Source organism: Kryptolebias marmoratus, linkage group LG7, assembly GCF_001649575.2.
Source record: "Kryptolebias marmoratus isolate JLee-2015 linkage group LG7, ASM164957v2, whole genome shotgun sequence".
NCBI classification, from domain to species: domain Eukaryota; kingdom Metazoa; phylum Chordata; class Actinopteri; order Cyprinodontiformes; family Rivulidae; genus Kryptolebias; species Kryptolebias marmoratus.
The window spans coordinates 7,620,275-7,646,053 of record NC_051436.1 but is presented as its reverse complement, the minus strand read 5'-3'; the positions used below and the strand labels follow the sequence as shown (position 1 = coordinate 7,646,053).

The following is a 25,779-nucleotide window of genomic DNA, read 5'->3' as shown; positions in this document are numbered from 1 at the left end:
TCATCTGCAGAAAGAAAAAAAAATTAGTCTAAAAAAAAAAACCTAGTCTCAAAAGTTTCACAGAGGTTCGTGCTATTTTAAAAAAATCACAGTCACATTTGCACTGGGTGGGTGTTTATATACACGTTTATGGATATTTACACTGAAGACCAGTGAAGGTCTATGTGAGACTTGTGTTACAAAGCAGAGCATGTTGATTATAACTGCAGAGGAATGATCTGATGGTAAGGTAAGGCTGTGTAAAAGTCAATAAAATGGCATTAGCTTGAATCGCTACAACACTTTGGAGGTTTCACATCGCTTCACTTTTGCCTCAGGTTGCACACTTGACTTTTTTTTTTTTTTTTTTTTTTCTCAGCATAAATAGTCACCTCTGTAAACAACCATCTAGTGCAAAATTGAAAGTGGTGTAAAGGTTCATACAATAATGTTTTCGTGAACTTTAATGTGTCTACAAGCTCCCATGTCCCTGTATAAACAAAGCAAGAGCTGTGTACAATATCTAGGCACAAAATTGATCTTTATCTCGATACAGGTTGGACGCTGCCAGGGCTGCCCCTTGTCTCTCATTTTGTTTGTGGTGCTCACATATGGAACGTCAAGGTGCAGTCGTGGAGAGGAGAGAGTGTCTGGTGAGAGAACCTCAAGATCTCATTTTCAATTTTTGCAGATGATGTGGTTCTGTTGGCACCTTCAGCGTGTGCTCAGGAGGACTGTAGGTTTGAGTGGGCCTGGTCAGTGCCTCCAAGTCTGCTCCCTCCAGATTGGTGGTAGATCTCTGCCTCAAGCGAAGGTGTCCAAGTGGTTTGGAGTCTGGTAGGATGGAATGGTAGATGGACCGACCAACTGAGGCATTAATCTCATCTGTTGTGGTGACGATGGAGTCGAGCGGAAAGGCAAAGCTCTTAATCTAGTGGTTTGTGTTCCAACCCTCACCTGTGGTCAGGAGGGAACGTACAAGAATCAAGATGCTGGTGGCTAAAATGAGCTTCTTCTGTGTGATGGCCGGGCTCAGCCTTAGAGATAAGGTGAGGAGCTCCGTCATCCAGGAGGAGCTCTGAGTAGAGCCGACTCTCAGCTACTACCACACTAAATTTTAGCTTAGCTTCTGTAAAATTCCCTGAGGTATAGCCAGTTTTGTGTAGCCTAAGGTCAGTTAGCTGTTAGCAAAATATCTCCTAAACCAATGAATGGATTTTAATTCAACTTTTAGAAAGTAATCATTGAATATACATTTACAACTGAATAAATTCTGGAGTCAACACAACTCAACATGGCTGCGGCAGCCAAATGACTTTAAGAAACAAAAAAATACCTAGCACTCATACAGTTTTACAGATATTGAATTAAAAATTGTTGTAATTGTAGCCGAGCATCAACCACAACACGTATTTTTGAGCACTATAACTGTTGGAGTCAACCCCTATCTGTCTGTCGGCAAAAATAATTCATGAATTTGTGGACGGATCTCAACGAAACTCATAGAAGATTAGAAGACAGCGAGCTGAAAATGGGTGTGGTAGTAGCTGAGAGTCATTAAAAAAAACACACTCCAAGGTTATAACTCTGTCCCTTCTCATCATCAGATGGTGTTAGTTCAACTCAAACTGCACATTCGTTAAAACAGTTGTTGAAAGTGGTAAAAGCAGGTTAAAGCATAACCAAATTAATTTGACATGAAAGCCCAGATAAAAATGGCATAATGACTTATTTGATAAGCTTAAGAAGCATTCTGATAAGAACCATCACTTTTCAGACAGTTTATGACGTTTAAGGCTGAAGTCCACCTCAGTGAAGCGGAGGCTGAGGATTCTGTTTGTGGGACTACACTTCCATCTTGTGGCGCACACAGAAAGTACAGCTCTGAATCGAACGAGTTCTGACTGTGCCATACTTCATACGGTGGTGATCTTGTATGAAACGCATCCTGTTGGTGGAACAATAAACGAGTGGAGCGGCACTCAAACCGCAATGCATCACATATTTAAACACAATTAATATTTCCGCTTCAGCGTGAAGGAAAATGTCATCTATATCCTGTGTTGGGGGACTTTGTTCGCATTAATAAGCACTCTCTATCGTGACATCCAGTTGCATCCGGACGTGAATAATACCCTCGTGGCCCTCGTCCATCTATGTCAAGGCGTGTGAAAATCTCCTTTGTCTTATGATGAATACACAAGCTATTGTGGAAACATGAATAATGCCACTTCTGCTCGCGTCACAGCTTCCTTCAGCAAGCTGATGTGAGCTCAAAGTTTAGCCACATTTTATGAAGTTCATCTAGATCCTGTTGCTGATCAGAAACGAGCAAAAAAAGCATCCATTGTGGATTACTTTCAGCTACTACCGCACCAAAGTTGAGCTCAAACGTCATAGCCATTTTTGCGTTTGCTAAGGCCAATTAAGCTGCGGCAGCCATTTAAAATTGAGTTGGCTCTAAAAGTTAATCAGTTTTAGAAGTGCATCCAAGGATTAAATTTGAAGAGTTTCGTTGAAATACGTCCAGTGGTTCATGAGATACTTTTTAATGCCAAAGTTTTAAACAAAAATCTTTCATGATCTGTGAACCCTCAAAGTATGTACTGGGAATAACTCTCAGCTACTACCACACCAGATTTAAGCTTTGTTCCTTTAAAATTAACTGAGTTATAGCCATTTTTGTGTTTGCCAAGGTTGCTTTGCTGTGGCGGCCATCTTAAATTGAGTTGTCTCTAAAAGTTAATCAGTTGTAGATACTCATCCACTGATTACTATGTAAGCATTTTATTAAAATTCATCCAGTGGTTCTTGAGATATTTTGCTAACAGACAGTCAAACACACAGGCAAATACATCATCGCCCACGTTTCAAGGAAGGCGGGCAGTAAAAAAGATGTATAAATGTATAAAAGTGAATCACGGTGTAAATAAATTCTACATTCCTGTGTGATATCCCTGATATTTGAGTCCAATTCACAGCTGAAGTAGGTTTGAATCACGTTTCCCTCGATTCATCAGTTCAGCTCCTGGGTGACTGAATCCTCCGCTAAGAGTTGATAAGTAATTCCAGCAACTGTCTCCCAATATTGATGGATTCCATCTCCCATCACTGGGTAAAAAAAAAAAAAAAAAAATCTGCCTATATACGTGGAAGAACCTCCACTGCTTCTGAATTGATTGAATGAAATATGAGCCAGAGGTTACACTGCACTTAGCTTGTGTCGAAATTAGCCATTTGTAGGGAGCTGAAGAATAATATGTGCCTATTGCTACTCGGAGAGCTTAAAACATTAATTAGCATTTAAATAATTCACACTTGGAGTGCCTTAAACAGCCCAAATACGAACGTGCGATTCATTACGGCCCTGTAGAATTCATTCCGATTAGGGCCTTGATGAAGAAAAAGTCTAAATTCCAATTAAGTGTCAAATATATCATGCGTCGACTCGAAATACGTTGCTTTTTTTGACAACGAATTAGCATGTTTTAATTGTTAACGCTCAATCACTTTCAGCCCCGAAGAACATTGTGGTAAATTACTAAAAAGAGGCCCATTTGTATTTGACCAAATTTAACTCGTTATGTTTAGACAGACGCTATGAAATATAAAATAACTGGGAATTTATTTAGTCCGGGGGCAAAATTGTGAAGTTAGTTGGTAATAATCAATCATTTTCTTTGTGCTTTATAGGATGATGCTGTATATCGGTTTATGGCTTACAGGTGGAAAGGGTTTGACTTTTGGCAAATAATTACCCTATTCTATTTACTGATAATCACCGGCTGCTGAAAAATGAGGGAGGGGGATGTTTTGCCCATGTCTATGTGTGTGTGTGCGTGTGTGTCTATTTCATGAACCACCGGACAAATTTTAATAAAAATTTCAGAAAATAATGGATGGATTCACATCTGACAACTGATTAACTTTTAGAGTCAGTCTAATTCAAAATGGCTTCCAGAGTCAACTGGCTTTATAAAACACAACAGTGGCTATAATTAAGTCAATTTAACAGAGATTGAGCAAAATTTTGGTGTGGTAGTAGTTCAGACTGATCCCCAACAGATATGCTAGGCAGATACAAACGGCACAAGATCTTTGAATAAAATGTTGTTATTATTTGGAGTGAATGCTTTCTGTCTGTTAGCAAAATATCTCATGAAACATTTCAGTGAAACTTTCAGGATTTAAACATTGGATGTACATCTACAACTGATTAGCTTCTGGAGCCAATTCAGTTCAAGATGGCCGCCACAGTCAACTGATCTTAAAAAAACTCAAACGGCTACAATTCACTCATTTTTTCAGATGTTGACATAAAATTGAGTGTGGTTGTAGCTGAGAGTCGTTTACGACATATATTCAAGTTGTAGTCATTGCAGGAGATCTTTGTTAAAAACATTAGCATCAACTGTTGGAGTCAACCCTGTCTGTTAGCAAAATATCTCACGAACCACTGAATGGATTTTATTGGACCTTTCAGAAACTGATCACTGGGTGTAGCTCTCCAACCGATTCACTTTTGGAGTCAATTCCCTTCAAGATGGCCACCACAGCTAGTCAAAATTACCCAGCACAAAAATAACTACAACTCAGTCAATTTTACAGATATTGAGCAAACATTTAAAGTGGTAGAGTCATTCATAACACATGCTCTGAGTGGGACATCTCAGAATATTGCACGAGGACATTCTTTTCAAGGTTTGACTAAAATGGCTACAATTCATTTCTCAACATAAGATGATTTTTATCTAAAACTCTGGCATGAAAAACGATGGGTGATATGCATTAAATCAAGGAATGCTAGACCTTTAATTACTCATGCCTGCCCTGGAGAAACGCTACAATTTAATTGTTGCTTCAAGACGGTGAGGCCATATTTCTGGAGTGCAGATACAAATCTTCTTTCTTTGTCTTGGATTCTCTGTCAGCTGGTGAGGGACCTGCGAGGGCTCCCAAACCACCTCTCCTAGCCACATCCTCGTGTCTGCTTTTCTTCCTTCTCCTCCTCTTCTTCTTCTTCTTCTCTTTGCTGTTTTTCCTCTCACTCTCCAGCTCATCATCTTCCCCTCTCCTAATCGCATTGCTCATTTTCCATTGACAAGAGAGAATGAGAGGAGAGAGTGGGGAAAAAAAAGAAGAAGAAGAAGAAAAAGGAGCACAAACTTTTTAAATCCCATTGACCTACTTTGCCAGACATTTCAGTGGGAATTCACATTAGCGCAAAAAAAAAAAAAAAAAAAAGAGAGAGTCTGAGGAAGAAATGTTTTCTCATTTTTCTCTCCCCCTCTTCTTTTGCCTTCCTCAAAACTTGTTTTTCAGCTGGAGGCCATTTTCCTCGCATTTGATCCTGCATAAGCACTAACAGAACATTATACAAGTGGATAAACGCCTTACAGAGGCAAAAAAAAACGATGTTTCGGAGCACTGTCACCACTTTTGACAGTACCATGAGAAGCGTGACATTAGAGTTATTAAAACGGGCTATTTGGAGGCCTCGACTGTGATTGATGAATTCAAACAGAGAGATAAGATTAAGGCGGGATCATCAGGCTTCGAACACAGGAAGTGGGATTATGACAGACCCAAACAAAAGAGCAGATGAAGAGGAGACTAAAAAGAGAGAAAGACACTTCAAGTCTTTTTGTTTTAAGTCTCTCCCTGAGGGGCTGTAGATGACCCCCCGCTAATGACTGTCAAAACTCCAACTCTCTTGAGTGTGATGGTGCCGAGAGGAGGAGGTTCAAAGATCTGCCTGAAAATTGAAAGCTCCTGGAATATTTAGCCATCCTTGGGCGCTCCACTGGGGGTGGTAATGGGGCGGGTACAAATGCCAATATTCTGTCTGGGTGTGAATGTGTGTGCCGTGGATGGAAGGCCGGCAGTGGTGGTGTTCGAGAACCCTCCTCCCTTTCGGTGTGTGTGTGTGGTGACCAATGAGCCGAGTGCTGTGTTTCATGGGAACGGTGGTTGGGGTGGGGTGGGGTGGGAGGTGTGAGTGAGCAAAAATGAGACGATTCATGGAACCTTAAGAAGCTGAGGGGAGCGTAACTGTGAAGATCAGGTAGTTTTCGAGCCTGGATCCAAGCAGAGAGACTAATGACGTGGATATAACCTCATGCTCCCAATATGCAAAAACAAATACCATCAAGAAAGATAAGGAAGTATTTTCAAACATAGCACAAAAAGTAAGGAAATTTGTGTTTAGTTGATTATTTCGTTCTTGTGACAATGCTTCCTGGTAATAAATCTTACAAAGTTGGAAAGCCTGATTATTTTCCCTTAAATGGTGCCACATCTTTGGGTATGAGGGCTGCACCTAAAAAAACTTGCCAAGTCTTCTCTGCCAATGCCAAACAGCTTTTTCTGCTATTGACTCTTGTTTTGAACATTCCTGGTACCCCAGGTGCAAAGAATCAGATGCCAGATGGGTGCCTGATAATGGCAGCACCTGTGAACAATTCTGTATCTTTACAGTTTGGGACCAAACTCTATCCTCCAAGATGACAACGCTCACCCCCACAGAGTGTGGTTTATCAGAGATGAACTCCAGAATTTGGGAGTAGAGAGGATGGAATGGCCTACCTGCAGTCCTGACCTCAACCCCATTGAACACCTATGGGATCAGCTTGGGTCATTCCAGAGTGATCAACACAAACACATTAGCTGACTTGTACAGGTTGAAGAATGAGACACCATCCCACAGCGGGGTGTGACCAAGCTGGTGAGCAGCATGAGGAGGAGTTTGCAGGCTGTTGTGGCTGTGTATGGTTCTTCCACATTTAATCTATCTGATGATACTGATATGGAAATCAAGTGGCATCTAGATGTATTCATTATATTCCACATTTAATTTGCAATGTTATGTCTTGTTTAAAAAATAAATTAAAAAATGAACTTATTCTTGCACTTTTATAGTCCTGCTCAGGATTCTTATTTTAGGTATTAACATTAACAAGCCTTTTCAGAAGTATTTCCTTGAACAACAAGTGGTTCATTTTAGGTTCAGGCTATTTGAAGAGGATGAGTAGAGTGCAGCAGCATGGTGATGGTGGGGGAACAACAGTGCGTGAGGACTAATTAACTCTAAGTGTTGTAAGACATGCTCCCTTCTCACCCGTGTTGTCACTCAGGGTTTGAGTGGCACTAATGAGAGAATTATCTTGACTCGGAAATCCAGTAATGCATTCAAATGAACGCCAGCTGACCTGACCTGTAAGATTGGCTTTTTAATCTTACCACTTAATACCAATCAGACCTGATTTCTCATGTGCCCACAATGGGAAAACCTTGTGCTCCAAATGCCACCATCCTCTTCTTCTTTTTTTCCCCCCACTGTTGATCTAAAGTAGTGTTAATTATCTTGGATGGCTTCAGGGCCTCTGTGGATATTATGCAAAGAATCTCAGGTGCGCTGGATGAAACAGGTGCATAGGGCTTCTGAAGCTGGTCATCAGAACAAAAAGTGTGTTTGCATGCTTGTGTGTGTCTAAGTCCCTTATCATGAGAAGCCAGTTCAGGATTAAGAAGGTTAATAAGGTCATGAGTTTGTAACAAAAGTCTTTGACATACAATAGTGCTTTGGAGTTGTTAAATTACCATAATCATCATCCATTAGTGTTTAAACCTGAGACTCACTTGCTGTGCTCGATACAAACACTCTGCAGGAGGCGGGTTGGAGGGAATTTGATAATTACCTGCTGGTGTTAACAATTTAAACATTCATACTCAAGCAAATAAGCTTGTGTTTCTAATTGGATCAAGGTATTTTTAGTGTTGTTGACTTGTGAATTTAACTGCGATGGCGTGTCTCAGCCAGGCTGCGCTGCACTTGTGGGTAACATGAGCAATAAGCCCTTTCAAGTATATGGGGTATAGCTGTTTTTTTTTTTTTTGTTTTGTTTTGTTTTGCCAAGTGCTTGAGGTAACAAATAGCAGATCAGCAAGAGTTCAAGGCTACTTGCGAAATGGTTTGTGCGTTTCAGTGCCTTTTGGGGAGACTTTCATTGTTATTAATCTTTCGGTGCTGTTGGGATGTGTGTGTTTGAGCGACAGTGTTTGTGTGCTCCAGGAGGTCGAAATTCAAGTCTGGGTACAATGTTCATTTGGGTAATGCTGCAAATAAAGGTTCTTAATGTAAACACTCACAGGTTTACATGCATGCCACCCCAAGAATAAGGGAAAAATTTTCCATTGCCTTTAAGTTATTAATCTGTACTTTTAAACTGTTCATTGTGTAAATGCTGATTCAGACCATTGTTTTCCTTTTTTATTATTTTTCTGTACTACTTCTGCATACTTTGTGCAATCGGCCATTCTTCTTTACAAATCCATTGAAACACTGATTGTATGAGTCCATTACTTTCAGGCCATGTAGCTCCTCCATGGCGTAGACACTCTTCATGTACACTAAATAATTAACAATGTCATAGATGGGCGGCAAATTGTCTGGCTCGTCTGACATTTTCTCTTTTTTCACCTCATACAGGTCAATCCAAACAGTAGCGATCTTCTGCATATATCTTTTCCTCATACATTGGTTATGAGTGAGGAAATACCTGGATTTGGTTTGTTTTGAAGCGCTTACCTACCAACATGGCAAAAATCTCTCTTCCGGCCAAGTCTTATGGAAGGTATGTGTTTGTTGAAAGCAGTTTTATTCCTGTATCATAATTAGATTGGATGGCTTTAATGGGATCTCAACAAAAAACATGTTTTATTTTTTTTCCTTCTCATTTTAACAGGTGAAGGGAATCCGTCATGGCGATGGAGAAGTTTAATTCCTGAAAATATTTTTGGTCAATCAACAAAAAGTAGCGGGTTAAAATGTGGCTGAATGAAGGGTTTATACAGCAATTTTTGACCGGCTACTTCCGAACTCCCTGATACAGGGTATTCAATTAGATGTTACGAGTGGAACTGTACTGTGTAGCACATCTTTACATCACCGGCTGACAGCTAATTGTACGACAGACAATAAAGACCTGCCGGTATGTTGTGTCATGCATGTGTGGGGCAGAGGTACAGTTTTTGTCTCTCTATCTCAGCCCACAGGCCCATTGTCATGCAGGCGTTCAGGTAACGGGTCCAGTCGTCACTCAAACGCTTGACGGCTGCTGCTATCTGGCCTGACGGTGACTGATGACGGGAGTGTGGGATGGGGGGTGTGTATGTTAGAACCAGACAAGTGTGTTACACCAAAGGTAAGGGATGGAGATGGGTTCTGTGGCAGACAGGCAGGGAAAAAGAGGCAAGAAAGATGCCACCCTGACTGAAAGCTTGGTTAGATGCCAGTGGGCAGAGCTGCGTTCACTGACCGTGCCTGTGAGTAATACTGGAGTCACTCAGCATAGCAAGGACAGCAGTCTCAGGGAGATGGATCAATTGTTACACGACTAGCATGACAATGAAAAGAAAAGCAGAAATATGGCACAAGGCCGTAGTGTTGCTATGCAGTAAAGAAGGATCATTAAAAGATGGGGGCTCAGAGGAGCTTCGAAGTTGAATTAATTTTTGTTTGAACTTAAACCAAGCAAAGTTGCTTTTACAACTTGAAATGAATACAACTATAAAAGTAAAAACTAACATTATTAAGTTAAAAGTATACATTTTTGACAAGTAAAATTGGGGAAATAAGTGAATCAAAATTAAACTGAAGAAAAAAGTCACTTTTGCTTTTTTTTTCTGTATTGTAGCTGGGAGATTGTTTTTGTGTTCAAAACCCTTGGGTAAAATTGATCTTGAGAAAAGGCCAAAATGTCAGTTTCATAAACATAAATTAGAATAGGAGAATGTGACATTTATCTCACTGTTTGTCATGGTTTTTTTATTGATAAACACCTTGATAAAATCCTCATTATACTGAACTTTTTTTAAAATTAAACTAAACTTGCACTCTGTTCACACTATACTTCAGATTAGTTATTTGGTAACCCTTAACAATATGAGCCACTTTATAGAGGATTTATTATTGTTTTATAAAGTGTTCACAAACTTACGAATAACCTAGTTTTAAAGCATTAATAAATCATTTATAAAGAAACCCTTATTGTGAAGTGTTACCAATCATTTTTTGAAGTACTCCAGACAGTCAAATATCTTCATTACTAATGCCAAGTATTTCAATTCATTTGCAGTTTATACTGTATATGCACATTCATGCAGAAGTGGAATATGTGAGGATATATTAGGGTTTTCATGTGTCTGGTGTCCGGGAAAATCAATGCATTCCCATTGATGTTGTCTTGCCCTCCACACGTGAAGTGAATGGAAGGGGAGGAGGAGGAGGAGGAGAATGGGACGAGCGGTGTGTACGAAATGGATGCGATGCAAATGGCACCAGAGGACATAAGAATCAATTTAGCTTATTGAAACAAATGAGAACAGCTCAGCCCTGCAATGACTGGAGTTCTTTTTTTTCTTCCCTTCTTTCTCTCTTGGCCGCCCCCATTGTTATTCTAATTAACCCACCCACCCCAAATCCCTGACCCTCCCTCTCACAAACACAGCTCACCCCCCACCCCCCACCGCTTCTACTGCCGTGTTCGTGACTGCCTAAACTCCCTTTTACCATAATGAAAAAGCCTCAGAGGTGCGCAGGTAAAACTGTAGGTGCTGTAATAGTGATTCATGGCCCTGGGTGACATGCTAAAAGGCATGGGAGATCTGCCTAGGATACATTTAGGGAAGGGTATTCTATGAATGAGCGCCAGCACACAGAGGGCCTGTAATGAGTTACGATCATTTTGTGCTCCCAGTGCGCTCTCGTGTTTATAAAGTCCTCTCTCCCCTCATTCACGGAAATCCCAATAACCAAAATGGACTTTGGTTTGAATGACCTCAGGGATAAGTGGCTATTGCAATGCCTATTTCATATAGTGATGAGAGGACATCCTATTGAAAATTTGTCACTCTTTTGTTTAAGTGAAGGGCCATGCAGATGCCTGAGCTTTTATTCCCCTGTGTGGGCATTGTGCAAGAGTCTTGCGGAGGGGGGGGGGCATGGATGGATCAATAGTTGGAGAGAACGACCGGGTCACGGTAGAATCAATGTGCTGGACAAATGACCTCCAGCTGCCGCCTGCACCTTCCAAGCCGCTTGACACCTGAGGTGATCTTTACTGAAATGTCCTCTGCCGAAATGCCACGGGGCCACAGGCTGCTGAGCAGTCACTCATGCAGAGCTCTCGAATCAAGCGGTGTATGCAAACCGGGTCTGCTTGTCATCAATGGCAAAAAGGCCTTGGCTCAGTGTTGCTACATAAACAAAACTCATGCACCCTAGAATGTCAATTACCTGCCTCTTGCACCTTTGGATGGCCCTTTGCTTGATGGCCAAATTGGGATTAATTTAGGGAAGGTGGGGGCCAGTGTAGAGGTGACACTGTGTCATTATACCTCAGAGAGAAAGAGGCAGATTTCCCATAGAGAGCAAGAGCACCGGGCCAGCTTGATTGTTCCCCTATTGCCCTGCATGACGCTTTGCATAAAAGGCAAGAGGCGCTGATGAAAACAAGTGGCGGTTTTAGGTCGAGAGCAGATACCCAGAAAATGAGCCGTCCCTCCCCTGGCCTTCCTCGCACTTCCACCTTTCTCTTCTTACCCTTCCACTAGGCCGCATAATTCAAAAGAGCTATCTTGTGGAAATGTCATCGTGTGGTGATGAAGCAAGGAGTGTGACAGAATGCCGTAACGCCTCCCGGGATGGGACCCTCGCCACGCTTGGTACGCCCCAAGTCTGCCTGACCTTGCAGGTGCTGATATATGCAGCCACACCGGCTTCAGCAAATGGACAACGAGTGTGTCGTCTTTCCATGAAGGTTTTTAACCCACCGTTGGCTCAACTTTTTCCTTGCGTTTTGGGTTCACAGAAAGGTGGTGCATATTTCAAAGAGAGGCTGTAAATGTTTATTTGAGGATATAGATTTTATGCCTTTTTCATCTCTGTTTTTTTTTTTTTTTTTTGAATAGAGGTCAATTCCCCACTGTGTGTTCTCTTTTATGCATCCCAGTCCCTATTCTTCATTCGTCTTACCTGCTGACACATCTGACAACATGCTGCTGTATTATCATCTACCAACCCCCAGCTCTAAACCTTCCACAACAACACAGGGACCAGCTTGACTCCTCCGCCCCTTCTCGTTCTCCTTTAGAAAACTGATTATAAATGGTCAATTTGAAAATAGACTGGAGAGTCCCCAAGGCTGCTTGCCTTGTCAAATTGAAAAGGGACAAGGACAAGTCAGTCGACTTTCTCCCTGTGTAATGTTTTGTGATGTTTCTGAGGCACTTGGACGAGAGGGAGGGGGACATAACAAATTCCCTCTCACGCAGCAAGCAAGGCGATGGCAAAGGATGACGAGGGAGGGCGGGGATGCAGCGAGCTGAGGATCTTTAACATCTAGCCCTCAGCATTTATATCACAAGTCTCCACAAAGAGTCCATGGATCACTCCGGTGGGCTGGTGTTGGCAGTATCAGGAAAAGCCATAGGCTGTCAGGGAGTATGTGCTTTTCATATTTCACCACAGACAGCTTTCCCTTCTGCCGGCCTCACTCACAGCAGCCTTTGAGGATAATATCTTCAAATCTCTCCTTGCCACGCCGAGAGGCTATTTTTAAATAGATATTTATTTCATTCTCTCAATTTGTCTTCCTCCCCCCTCCTATGCTTCTACCAGTCCTACAGGTATATCTTTAGCATTTGTGACCAGTGGGAAGATCGAAACAAAGCTGAGAAAAGCATGGCTTGGTAAGTATTTCTTTCAACACCGATTTATAATTTTCCCCTCACTTTCCCATTTAAAGAACTTGTCCTGTTTCTATCCAACTATCCAAGTTTAAACTTTCCAGTTTCATTTTACTTGGGGAAAAAAAAAGTTCAAAATTGAGCATGAGCTGTGTAATAATTGGCTTTGGGACATTGTTCCATTATGCTGTGATCTCATTTCATCAACAGAGTGAATAAATACCCAATTTTACGAGTCTTCCGGTGATCCGCAGTGACTTTTTATGTTAACAATAAAGCCCCTCTCTGATTAATCACACTTGTGAGATGGAAAGCACCCTTTGATATGGCCGAGATGTCCATATAGCAGCGCGATTCATCAGCCGAGACCTTGCAATCAGATGAGATGTGGCGCCTTTTCTCTCTCCCCTCAACATGTATCCCCCCATTCTCTGCTCAGAATACATTATAGGAGTGTTGAGCGACGGAATCATCAGATAGCACGAGGTGAATTGAAGTGGTCATGAACCTAATGTCAAACTCAAATAGCTGAATGTCAATAGATAAAACAAACAAGGAACGTGAACCGCTTGCAGAAGGAGGAGCAGGGCGCGCTTGTGAGAACTTTTCACAGATAAGGCCAGCTAACCCTGCATCACAATCGGCTATTACAGAATGTGACCCGTGCAGGAATTGTAACATTTGACCCGAAATCTATTTATTGCATGAACTTTCTCACCACAGAGCCTGACATGAGTTATGTTTCATGTCCAGTTATGATCTAATCCGTTTTCCCCAGGTAGCACAGTCCTTCTGACTAAAACTGGAAAAAAATAAAATAAAAGTGGATGGAAATTTGTGTGCTGTGACTTTTTCTTTGGGCTGAATGTTGCCATTAGTAATATGACCATGTTTCTGCTTTAATACTGCAGAGACAGAAGACACGTTGATAGAATACACAATAACCTTCTCCCTTGGAAGATCCTTTACCTCCTTCCTTTTACATTCTTCAAGGTGGGTCCCACAAATCAACAGCTTTTAGGTCTGTGGCAATATTGGCTCCATGTTTACCGCTGCAGACGAGCGAGTTCGATAAAAACAACTAATACTTTAATATACCCTTTTCCCATTTTCCCTGGCGATTGTCTCCTGCACGGTAAGCACATTTGAAGTTGTTTTCCGTTATTCTTTATCTTATTTTGTCCTTCTAACCATGGCTAATAGCAGGTTTTCCTATCTTCCTCTATTTTGGGGCTAAGCCGGGTCTTAGAGCTGGCCCTCCGTTTTACAGAGATGGAAAGTGCTTGAGTAAGCAGAGGAAGGATTCCTCGGTTGCTACTTCAGGTAGTTCCCCTCCCTCGCTTTAGCTGAGATATCTATCCCAGGCCCTTATTATCACCAAACAAGCACTTTTTGATGATGATAAGTAATAGCTGCATCCCGATGTGCAGGACTGACTTCTCGGGGGAATAAGGAGAGCGCGCCGGTCATTTTTCTTGCCTGTTTGGCGTCCAGTAATCCCGGGGAAAATAGAGGTTGCACGAAGGGGGGGCGATTTTGCGTTTGTGCAGCATGTTCACAACAGAAGATTATGTGAGAGCTTTTTGCCAGTATATTTAACTGGTTTGGGAGGTTAATAAAGAGCACTTTTTGACTTTTCTCTTGATTAATAAAAACAACATATTAAAAAAAAAGTAAAATAAAACACTGGTTATAAGGTAAATAGTTTAACACTATCATGTTTTGCAGTTTGGCTGTAAACAATGATTATTGCCTACTGGCATGAAAAGTAGGAAATAGTTTATTTGCCTATTGCCTATCTTTGTGTGTTTTTCTTTAGTTGTCTATTCACAAAATATTTCATGAACTAACTTCTGGATGAAATTAAATGACACTCTCAGAAAGTAACCATTGGATGTACATTTACAGTTGATAAATATTTGGTCTCAACCTGATTTAAAATGGCTGCTACACCTAATTTTCTTTAGCAAACACAAAAATGGCTATAAATCACTCAATTTTACAGATACAGATCTAAAATTAGGTGTGGTAAAAGCTATGGGCATTCCAAATACAAAAGCAGAGCACCAACACATAACATGAGATTTTTGTTTGAAACTTTAGCAATAACTTTTAAGCTAACCCAAGACGGCTGCCACAGATATTTAACCTTTGCAAAAATAAAAATGACTACAACTCAGCCAATTTAACTTATTTTGAAGTAAAATTTGGTGTAGTAGTAGTAGCTGAGAGTCATCCTTAAACGATACTCTGAATGCTACTACATTAAGATTTTTGTTTAAAACTTTGACATGAAAAGCAGTGGGTGATATGCATTTCTTGAAGGCATGTCTGTTCAGTTCCCAACTTGGCTGCCTGGTTTAAACAAGAAAATAGCAGACCTAAAAAAACTGGGGTGATTGATGGGTCAGGAGTTCAAGCCACTGATAACATAGCTGTGTGATTGCAGTCGTAGAAGGGGGAGGAAGATAAGCCGCGGACAAACGTGACGACCTCCTGCAACTGAATGGACACAAATAAACAGCATCTTGGAAATGTCCCATCTCACAGACGTGCTCGACGGCGGCCTGTCAGAACGCACAGAGCAATTTGAATGCACAGCAGGGTGGACTTCCCTCTTTTCAATTTGGTGGGCATCTTGTTTATTGCATGGAAAAGCTGCATCACACTGCCTGCCACACCAACCTAATTCAGTTAATTTATCAAAGAGTTTCATATCAGTGAGCAACGTGGGGAAACAAGCGAAGAGATTACAAACATATGGAAAGAGAAACCCAGAAATAAAGAGAAAATCAAAGACACAGGATGAAAGTGGAACTTAATCAAATGAGTCTGAGCTGAAGAGGGTTGAAATAAATTACAACTTTTAAAAGATAGAGGGTTACAGCTAAATGTGCCAAACATATTAGGCTTAGATTTGAGGGACTGAATGTTTCTTACGCTGTTTGCCCACCATAATTGCAGTGGTCTTGGGTGTCAACAGAAGTGGTATTTTAAAGCAGTTGTCCAAAACATGATATATTTTTGACAGTATTATTTTCTCTGTAGCAATGCCTATTGTTGAGGAAGTCAGCTGCAGTGAGTGTGGGCCATCTCAAGCACAGATATAAACAGAAACATTACTTACATCAGTTTAAATCACAGCTTGCACCATAACCAATGTGTAAATATGACTTAGACCTAAACCTAGAAAGGGAAAAGGGCCTAACAGTGTCATGACAATGCTATCCCTTTATTGCATAATATCTGTGACCAATTGGTAATACTATTTTTAAAGTGATCATTCAGATCTTTTGAAGAGAAATTCTGTGGAAAGATTATGAACAATGAATTATTTACCTGAAAAGTAGTTTAATTCTGATTGAACTGAAGCACCAATGGCTAGTTTGAGCAAGGGACACCATTACCCGGTTTAATAATAAAGTTTTCATGAATTGTTATGAAACTTTTGAGTGTTGTTTTAAGATGTCGATTATCCACTTTGATGGATTACCCCACTTGGACTAGTCCTTAGCTTGTCATTCTGACTGGATAATTCAAAAAGTTATCTACAACAGGTAAGATATTAACTGTTAACCTTTTCACAGAACCCAATTGTTGCTTTAAGTAAACAAGGATGGAAACATATCCTCTGTAGACATTAATTTTGTTAAATATTAAATACATAAAGCATGATTTTTACTAAGCGACAGATTTATTATGTTCATCTGTTTTTTCTGGAAATATGTGATAAGGGCAACATCTGTTGTCTAAATATATTGGCTATAGGTGTGTGTGTGTAGTCACATAAAAGTGGAGACTATTCCCCATCCTGGTGGCTGTCACTGTGATTCCCCTAAGCTACCTCTGAGCAGCCTGACCTTTGACTTTGCCTTTTAGTGCATTGATCCGTCGGTCGCTTTAAACCAAGATGCGTTCCCTTGTCTCGCTGCCTTCCTTTCAGCTCACCGGAGTGGACGTGGTGACTGCCCGGACCCCTGGCCTTGTGGCCTCTGGCATGTGGTTGCCCCCATTTACACGGCTCAGCTCACAGCCGTGTCAGCATTAGAGCTTCACTTAAATATTGTTGCATGTAGGGGGAATAAAAAAAGGTGGAGAGGCTTTTCTTTCACACCAGATGCACAGGGTCATGTGTTCTAATTTTAGTCAGCGTTAATTGCTGCCTGTTTAAGTGTCCTCACTGCCACCTTTGACAAAAGGACCATTCATCGGCAGGGCAGCCAGGAGAGCTGGCGGGGCTCCCACTTCGCCAGTTGCTCCTGACACCTCCTAGGCAGTATCAGGGCTTGCACCGGATGAGGTTTCTGCTAATGCTCCCTCTCCAATAAGCATGCATAATATTCAACAAGCAGAATTTTGAAATGTCTTTCATGTCGAATTGCTAATTTAAGATGCACGCTGTAATTTGTAGATAAGGTGATATGATCATGTGGAAAACAAAAACTATAACAGAGCGAGGGTATTTTTTTTTCTCTCCCACAAGGCCTGGGAGTTCACATCCGAGTTCGGCCTCGTAAACATGCCCCCTCGCAAAAGTAACGGAGGCGAAACACGTGCAGCACAAAGCAATTCAGCGTCCTAACTCCCTGTCACTGGGCTCACATTTCAACCGTTCTTTATTCTCTGCCACACTTCCAGCAGAGTGTAAATTGTGCAGAGCTGTAATTAATCCACGTCAGGCCAGAAAAGAGGAAGGAAAACCAAGGGAAACAAGCTCAAGTAAGAGGTGTCTTTGATGATTGCAGCCCTCCCTCTGCAATACTCCACATATATTGTTTTGCATTCATAAAGAAAACCTGGAGCCTTCAAAGGAGCTGGAGCCCTCCTACTGTACTTTTATGTTTTTAATTCCTGTCATAGCTCCATTTGTCTCATTGTGCTCCTGCTTTGATAGAAAGACAGGAGTGAGGAACTATATATATATATATATATATATATATATATATGTATATCTTTAAAAGATAATTCCGGCTGGGCTCATATAGTATGTGACCACAAAATAACCCCAATTCCAGCTCAAGCCATCAAATCAGGAGTGCAGGTATCACTAAAATTAAAATGTGTGATCCAAATAAAATCTACAAAGCGATTTAGGATTCTCTCACCTGCTACAAAAAGCTCCAGCAAAATTAAGTTTGGGGAATAAAAAGCCTCCACAACCAATTTTCAAGTTTAATGGAGGTGAAAAGGTTCATGATACTCCCACCTGTAGTGATGTAATGATAGGTTTTTTAAGTCGCTGGAGAGGTTTTTATGGCCTCCTGAAGTGCTTTTGTCATCCATGTTGACAAACACTTTGATGTGGGAGAACACCTGCCAATGGGAATAGTTTTTTTTTTCTTTGTGTGTGTGACTGATATTTCTCTAGTAATGGTTGCAATTAAAGGCACACACACATGTTGATTGCAAATACCAAAAGCTGTACATAAAATGTTCTCTGTCAAATCACTTTTTTGAATGCATTAAATAACTAATTACAAAAAAGCTTATTAGAAGAATTTTAAAAATGAGCTTTCCTTGAAAGAATGCACAACCTTCCACCTTACATGCCAAAGTTTTATTAAAAAAAGATCTTATACCTGAGTTTAGCTGTGTTTGTGTTTTCTAAGGTTGATTAGGTGTGGCAGCCATCTTTAAGTGGGTTGACTTCAAAGGTTAATGAGTTCTATATGTACATCCAATCCAATCCTTTTTGAGTTTTAATAAAATCCACTTTAACTTCTGCCTTGAAATCATGATTATACAAATATGAGTTGTTATGGACCATTTACCTTTCTTTTGAAAATACCTCAAACAAACATAGTTTTGATGCAAATGTTTATATCAAGTGTAGAATTCAAGACTTTTCCACTAGTTGCACACAAACTGGTGATCGTTGCTGCAACTATTTCTTTTATCCAGTCTGTGTTTATTCTAATTTTGGTCTGGACTTAATTATACTTTCTGTTGATATTCTTTTTCAGCAAGTTTTAGTCCTACTAATAATGAAGCCTAATGTACAGTATAACAGCTTAATACCAGCTTTAATAATGTTGTTTCATGGTAACTTTAGCATTTTGCCTAAAACATTGCTGTGCCTCAGGGTCCACACCAGCCTCCTCCCCAGCTGAATAAGTGTGCATTGATGTCCTATACAGTTTAGTCAATAAAAGCCTCAGGTATTGAACAAATCTATATTACGCTGTAAATACCCCAAACCAAAGAAGATCTGACATAAAACCTGTGCAGCCAATGATGGAGTTAACTTATCCTAAAGAGACTTTTCTTATCTCTTTTTTTTTCCACTGCCAAGCGTCACAAGTTTTGCCTCATTATTCCTCCTTCTGAGCATCTTTTTCCTAATCTGGTGAGCAGACAAGAGTGAGGAGAATTTTACAGCAGCTTTGTTTAAACTTTAAACAGATACCGTAATACGTTGCAGTCGGGACTCTCAAAGGATAAAGGATTTTGGTGTTTCAGTTCCTGGCCTGCTGCTCATTTAGCCCTTATTAATCTAATTACTTGCCCAATTGTACATATTTAACACTGCTCCGGTCCTCTCCCAACTCTACCCTTAGAAACCCAGCTGGATATACATTCATCAGGAAAATTGCTGAAGCTTGCAGATAGCAAAAAGAAAAACTAAATGGCTGCAATTCATCACACAATTTTGCCAATTACATCGCTGGAGTTTGGATGGGCACAGATCACGGCTCTCTCCGTCTGGAATTCTTGGCAACTGATTCCCCATGTGAACGGGAGTCGGAGGTGCTAAAGCTCATTTATCTACCTTTGGGATTGCCTCAGCCAGTATTAAGGCTCTGACCATCATTCCCCATCATCTGCTTCAGCCGTTTAGTGACACTAGCGGTTTACACATAGCTTATTAATGGTCTATAAATATTCACTCTATGTTTATCGGGACTTTGTGGCAGCCATTAGTGAAACGACGTTTGTGTCGGGCAAAGAGCCAGACAGTAGTTTTTTATTTCCTGATGTGACGGCCCAATGGTGTGGCTAACCTTGGGGATCTGAGCCTGATGGGAAATTGGACCTTGGTTTGAGGCACCACTTTTATTCTCCGGCTTTTCATGACTGGTGAAGTACTGAATGATGAGCTGCACGCTTCAGACCTCTTACTCTTATTTCCCACCCCAAAAAAAAAAAAAACAAGGCTAAAGATGGGAGGGAAAGCAGCCCAACTCCTCCCTCCTCATGCCTCCAGATTTCTTTCAGCAAAACAAATCTATCAAAACTTGAGCAAATACAAAATATGCATAAATATAAAGCAAAAAAACATTAAAATACATTGTGAAAAATGAGTCAGGTAGCCTGGCGTGTATACATTTTCACTTTTCATATCTGAGTAGGTACCAGATCTGCACAAATCCAAATGCAATCAGACAGCTTCCTGGAACATGCACAGAATTACATATACCTCGCTCACCGTGGATTAAATTGCCATTGACAAAGTCTTGTTGTTGCTCCCTCCTTTCGGAATATGATTTGAATTGAATTTGTGTAGACATTTTTGACACAATGAAATGGAGAAGGCAAGAGGAAAAAATGAGGACGAGCAGGTGCTAAGAGGGGAAAGGCAAGAAGAGAAAGACACAGGCACAATCAGAAACCAGGCAACTGAAGGAAAAGGGAAAAAAATAAATAAAAAAGTAGGTTTAACCTACTAAGGACAGGAACTGAAGACAAGACAGGAGTAAAAAAAAAAAAAAGGAGGACATGTCTGACTGTTTTACAGGTTCATTTTGATGCATGGATACAGACAGGAGAATAGATTGGTAGCCTTGGGTGGATAAGGACAGAACCATTCCCCAGAGAGATGGATTAGACGAAGGAGTGGAAATAAATGATCACAGATTTTAATGGCCTTTTGGCTTGCCTCCTCTTCCTTTCCTATTTTTATGTGGGGGGCTGTAATGACATTTTCACATGCCAACTGTCTGCATGTTGTAGTTTAACTCTCTAAAACAATTGCGATAGAGGAAATAAGTCCCTGAGCCATGGCTGTGTATTTTAGTTTTTTACTTTAAAAAAAAAAAAAACACGTCTGTGAGATTCACAGATTCATCGGGACCTATAGAAGTTCAGAATTCATTTATAAAAAATCTCTACTTTGGAAAAATAAACAAAATCCACAAAAACTCAGGTTATGTGTGGACAGGACATACAAACACAACAGAAAATTTCAATTTTTACATTAAAAAAAATAAATAGTGTAGACAAGGGGTGGGAATCTCCATTTTGTATAATCTTTGATTTTATTTTAATATGATTTAGCTGGCTGCCATGCAATAATAAAACCATTATCAATGTAATTCGATTCTTGATGTATCCCCCCATTTCTTCCTTGGTAGTTCTAATTCAAACTACTACATACGTATATAGCTATTGTTGTCAAAGATATACAACATTGTGCTTTGTTAAAATAACTTATTACTAAATCTCTAGCTTTACTTTTGAGACCTAGAAAATCAAAGCAAGAATGAATATCTAATTTTGAATATTCTATAACATAAATTAATAGAATTTTCATTGTCTATGAACATGTAGAGTATTTTTGAAATTCATTGCTGCCAAATTGAAAATTGCCTTATTTCTTTCCCTAAAAATAGATCACTTTCTTAGTTTAACCATTTGAGATATTCACTATGTTCCATTATGAAAGAAGGTGCAAAAGATGGTTGCTGTTAGCTGCTTTTTATTTTACTTTGCTGTACCTTATGCCTAAATCCAGCATCACATAAATCTTTGCAATTTTAACTTTCTATATATTTAGATATTTGCATGTTTAAAGTCCAAGGGAGCCGACACTAACTGGCTATATCTGAATAATATACTTTGCCATTAGTTTTTTATGGAAATATAGCCTTGGGTTGTGGAATAAAAAATGGGTCTCACTCCTAATTTCTGTTATGATAAGTTCCATACCTGATTGCCTCCATAAGAGGCAGATCTGTCTTCATAAGGCCTTTTGAGTCTCCTGACAACTATTTAGGTCTGCTAATCCATTTGTTTGATTTATTTCTTACAGTATGTGGCTAATGTCCTTTAAAGATCCAGCAGCTGCAGAGGGATGAAGAAAAACCAACTGCTGACAGATAGCATCAAAGATTTTGGAGGATCTAATCATTCTTGCGTAGCTTCCTCTCCTCAGATTTCCTTTTAGTTAACAAATGAGATGATGAGCACATGAGATACATCCTCTGTTTTGCGCTAGTCTTGACAAGATAGTGATTCAGAGGGTGAGATTAGTATCATCTAAATAATGCAGCGCACTACTCAGAATAAATTGATGGCATGAAACGAATCACACAGCAGCTTAAACACATTTACAGGAGACCAGCACAGAGGAAACAAAGCATGTTAAGAACACACAAAGAAAGAAAAGGTGGAATGATAATGTTTTTGCTCATGTCTATATGTGCGTTTGTTTGTCTGAACTGTTAGCAAAGTACCTCAAGAATCACTGCACAAATTTTAATGAAACTGTCAAGGAAATTCAAGGAATGTGAGGCCTTTAATTACCAACGTTTTCTTTACTTGATTTTAGCCCTGGTCCTACCTCTAACCTCCAGAGGCCTCACACGTGGACCCAGCCAGCAGTTTGAGACAAAGACTGAGATGACTTTTAGAAGAAGGGGGGTCTCAGGCCCCGTCTGAGCGGGATCATCTGTCACCGTCAGAGTGACCACAAGCAGAGCTTAGCGTAGCACACTGTGGTGGTGGTTTGTGGCCATGTGGGGGCGGGGCGGGGCACAAAGGAAAGATAAAGACTGATGGGTGAAGGCCTCCTGCTCCTCCATCATCATTTCACAGCTCTGGGACTGTGAGACAGCAGCCATTCACAATGGGAACCGCTGCTGGTGTGGGGATGGATGGGAGACGGGGCGAAGAAGAAAAGTAGGAGGCTACAGAAAAGTGGAAGGTAATCAGTTTGGGGAACCACTTTAAAACCTCTGACGAAAGCTAAAGAGCGAGTTGGCATTTTTGACAACATCGTAAAAACAATTGAAATGAGATGCTGAATTCTTCAACATTTCTTTGCTTATGTGTGCAAAAACAACTTTTATATGTTGTACACAAAATAAAGGCTCATCCTTCATAAAAAATGTTGTCAAGAGCAGGATACATACAGAAACGTACGCACACATCAAAATGCAAGCATGATTTAAACCAAAGGCCTAACATTCCTTTAAGGAATGCATATTGAATGACACCTTTTATGTTAATGTTCAACTAAGATCATCTCATGATGAGAAGGGAAAGAGTTATAGCTATTTTGGTCAAACCTTGGAAATATTATCGTGCACAACCTCATGCAATGTTGCAAGGTCTCATGGGATCTATAAGTGTTCAAAGTATGTGTTGAGGATGACTTTCAATCACTACCACATCCTGCTCAGTATCTTTAAAACTGAGTAGGTTATAGGCATTTTTGTGTTTTTCAAGGTGAGTTAGCTTAAATTAGGTTGATGCCAAAAGTTAATCAGCTGTAGATGTTCATCCAATGATTACTTTTTTTAAATATCTGTGAAACTGATGGAGTTAAAGACAATTTTTGCATGCAAGTTTAGTTGGCTGTGACAACCATTTTAAACTGGATTGACTCTAGAAGTCAATCAGTTATCAGTGTTCATCCAGTGATTACTTTCTGAGAGTTTCATTTGAATTGACTACATTTGACAGACAAACATTTGACAGACAAACAAACAAACAAACACACAGGCAAAAACATTATTACCCTTTTTGTCTTTAGTGGTGGGCAGTTACTACACACAAATCAGTATAAGACAATATTTTCTTCACAACCACACACATGCACTCTCACACACCTACACACAGATTAGACCACTGCTGGGACCAAGGAAAATGGCTTCAGGGGACCCAAGGCAGTGGCTGCGGTTCACTGTCTCTGGCTTAGACACAGCCACGTCGATAACTAATCCTGACCTTTCCCCAGACACCAAATTGAAAAATAAGAATAAGAAAAAATAAAATAGATGACGGATGCTATCAAGACGGCCTTTGCTGCTTCCTTGGGTGGGTGGGGGAATGGAGGGGTTTGTGGGGTGGTGTTAGAAGCACTCCATCTATAGGATCAAGAATGGGGGGGAAAGGAGGAAAGCAGGGGAACTGGTGTTGGGTTGGCTCTCTATTCACAGGGTCCCCTTTGCTCGGCCAGAGAGAGAAATCCTGGTTTTTCCCAGCAGGCCGTTTCAAATCTGAAGAATCAGCCATGAGGTGAATTTAATCCTGTTAGCCTGTCTCCTCGTCTCAGATGCAAATCAAGATAGGAGAACCGGGACACCTGTTTGATTGTGTGCAATATGTCACCTATACATTTCCAGATGTTTGGGTCATATATCATTAGGTGAAGCGAGGCTCACTTTTTCTTGACTTACACACCAACAAATGCATACAAACACATCCATATCTCATTGTGTCACACCTGTTAGAGCTCTAAATCATGTTTGCCACAACTATGGCTGTGTTGCTACAGTATATATATTTGGTTCTTTTACTCAACTACTAATGCTAGAATGCCTATTGCCAAAACAAATTTTATCTCATTATCTGTTCAAACTTGTAGAAATATTATATGATATTTTGCCATTAGGCTTTCATCAGGCAAACAAAATGTTTTTTATTGTGTGTAAGTTTTTTAGCATACAGTCTAATTTTATTATAGTCAAGATTAAACCTAAACAACTTGAAAAAATTAGCAAAAATTGCTTCATTGTTGTTGTGGTTTCTGGCTAATGCTCACCATACAAACATTTGCCTTGTACACACTGATCTACATATACAGAGTTTTCCCCCCAGAAAAATGTTGTTTGGGAGTTAATAAACTACGTAACTAGACCAAAAAATGTTTGTCTTGAGAAATATCCATGATAGTGTGAACAGCGCCAAAATGTCAACTGAGATGCATGTGGAAAGTCCAAGTCACTAACTCCTCAACAAAGGATGAAAAGGTAAAAGTGAGCGAACAGGGACATTTTTACCATATAGTTTAACAGTAAGAAAAGCAAAACACTGAGAAACAGCTCAAGATGAAATTGAAATGATTGCAGTGAATTGCTAACAAATAAACAAATTCTTCATTCTACATATTTTATATGTAATATTATATTGTACATTTGTTGTTTGTGAAATAGGTTGAAATCTCCTAAAAGATCCAGTAGAGGGTGTTAGTCCAAAAGGACCTGCTCCAAATTGACTGAAACCAAGTTGCCTTTTCACCTAGGTTAGATTGTTGAAGATTAGTGCCTCATATAAAATGCAAATTTTGGTGATTTTAGATACAAAGCTGTATTAATAATCAGTCTCTATTCCAGCAAACAGCACGTTTAAGCAGTTATATGGATAAATTTACATTTTGAGAGTGTATGTATGTACTGTACATACAACATCAGGCAACAGATCAGTGTGCACATACAGTGCAAGATTCATGGCACATAGTAAGAAAATAGCTTACTGGAGTAAATAAGTGTTATGCAGAAGAAAAATACATCATTCTCTTTTCTCCATCCCTCCATCAGCTCTGTAAGCAAATCCCCACCTATAACAGCCTCTCATTGCTAAACTGTTGGTGCATCGCAGCACTCAGATCTATCCACGTCTTTTGACGCAAATAAAATACGTCTGTAAGAGTCATTAGTCACCCGGTGGTTAATGAGGCCAGACGGTGACAAAGGAGCCACAAGAGCATGTCGAAAAAAAAATAGAGTGTTAACATTTAACACAAAGAACAAGCAAACAGGAAACTGTTGCTGAAGTGAAATTGTGCGTGCAACGCGGATACAGTGATGATTTTTGCACTGTAACAAACAGAAAAGGCAACTAGGCAAGTGGTGAGCATGGGAAAGAAATGCTGGAGAAAAGCTGCATAACTGAGTTTGGTTACAGGTGCTGGTCATAAAATTAGAATATCATGAAAAAGTAGATTGATTTCAGTAATTCCATTTAAAAAGTGAAACTTGTATATTATATTCATACATTACATACAAACTGATATATTTCAAATGTTTATTTCGTTTAATTTTGATGATTACA

At 40.1% G+C, this 25,779-nt stretch overlaps 1 long non-coding RNA gene across 2 annotated transcripts in view; it reads right to left on the bottom strand.

Moving 5' to 3' along the window:
* Nucleotides 1-437: 437 nt before the first annotated feature.
* The window catches only part of LOC112450450, a 112,161-nt gene continuing 86,819 nt past the window's right edge, over nt 438-25,779 (bottom strand). For both annotated transcript variants that reach the window (XR_005233445.1, XR_005233444.1), the window contains one exon: nt 438-936. This is a non-coding gene — a long non-coding RNA (uncharacterized LOC112450450). The remainder of the gene's footprint in view (nt 937-25,779) is intronic.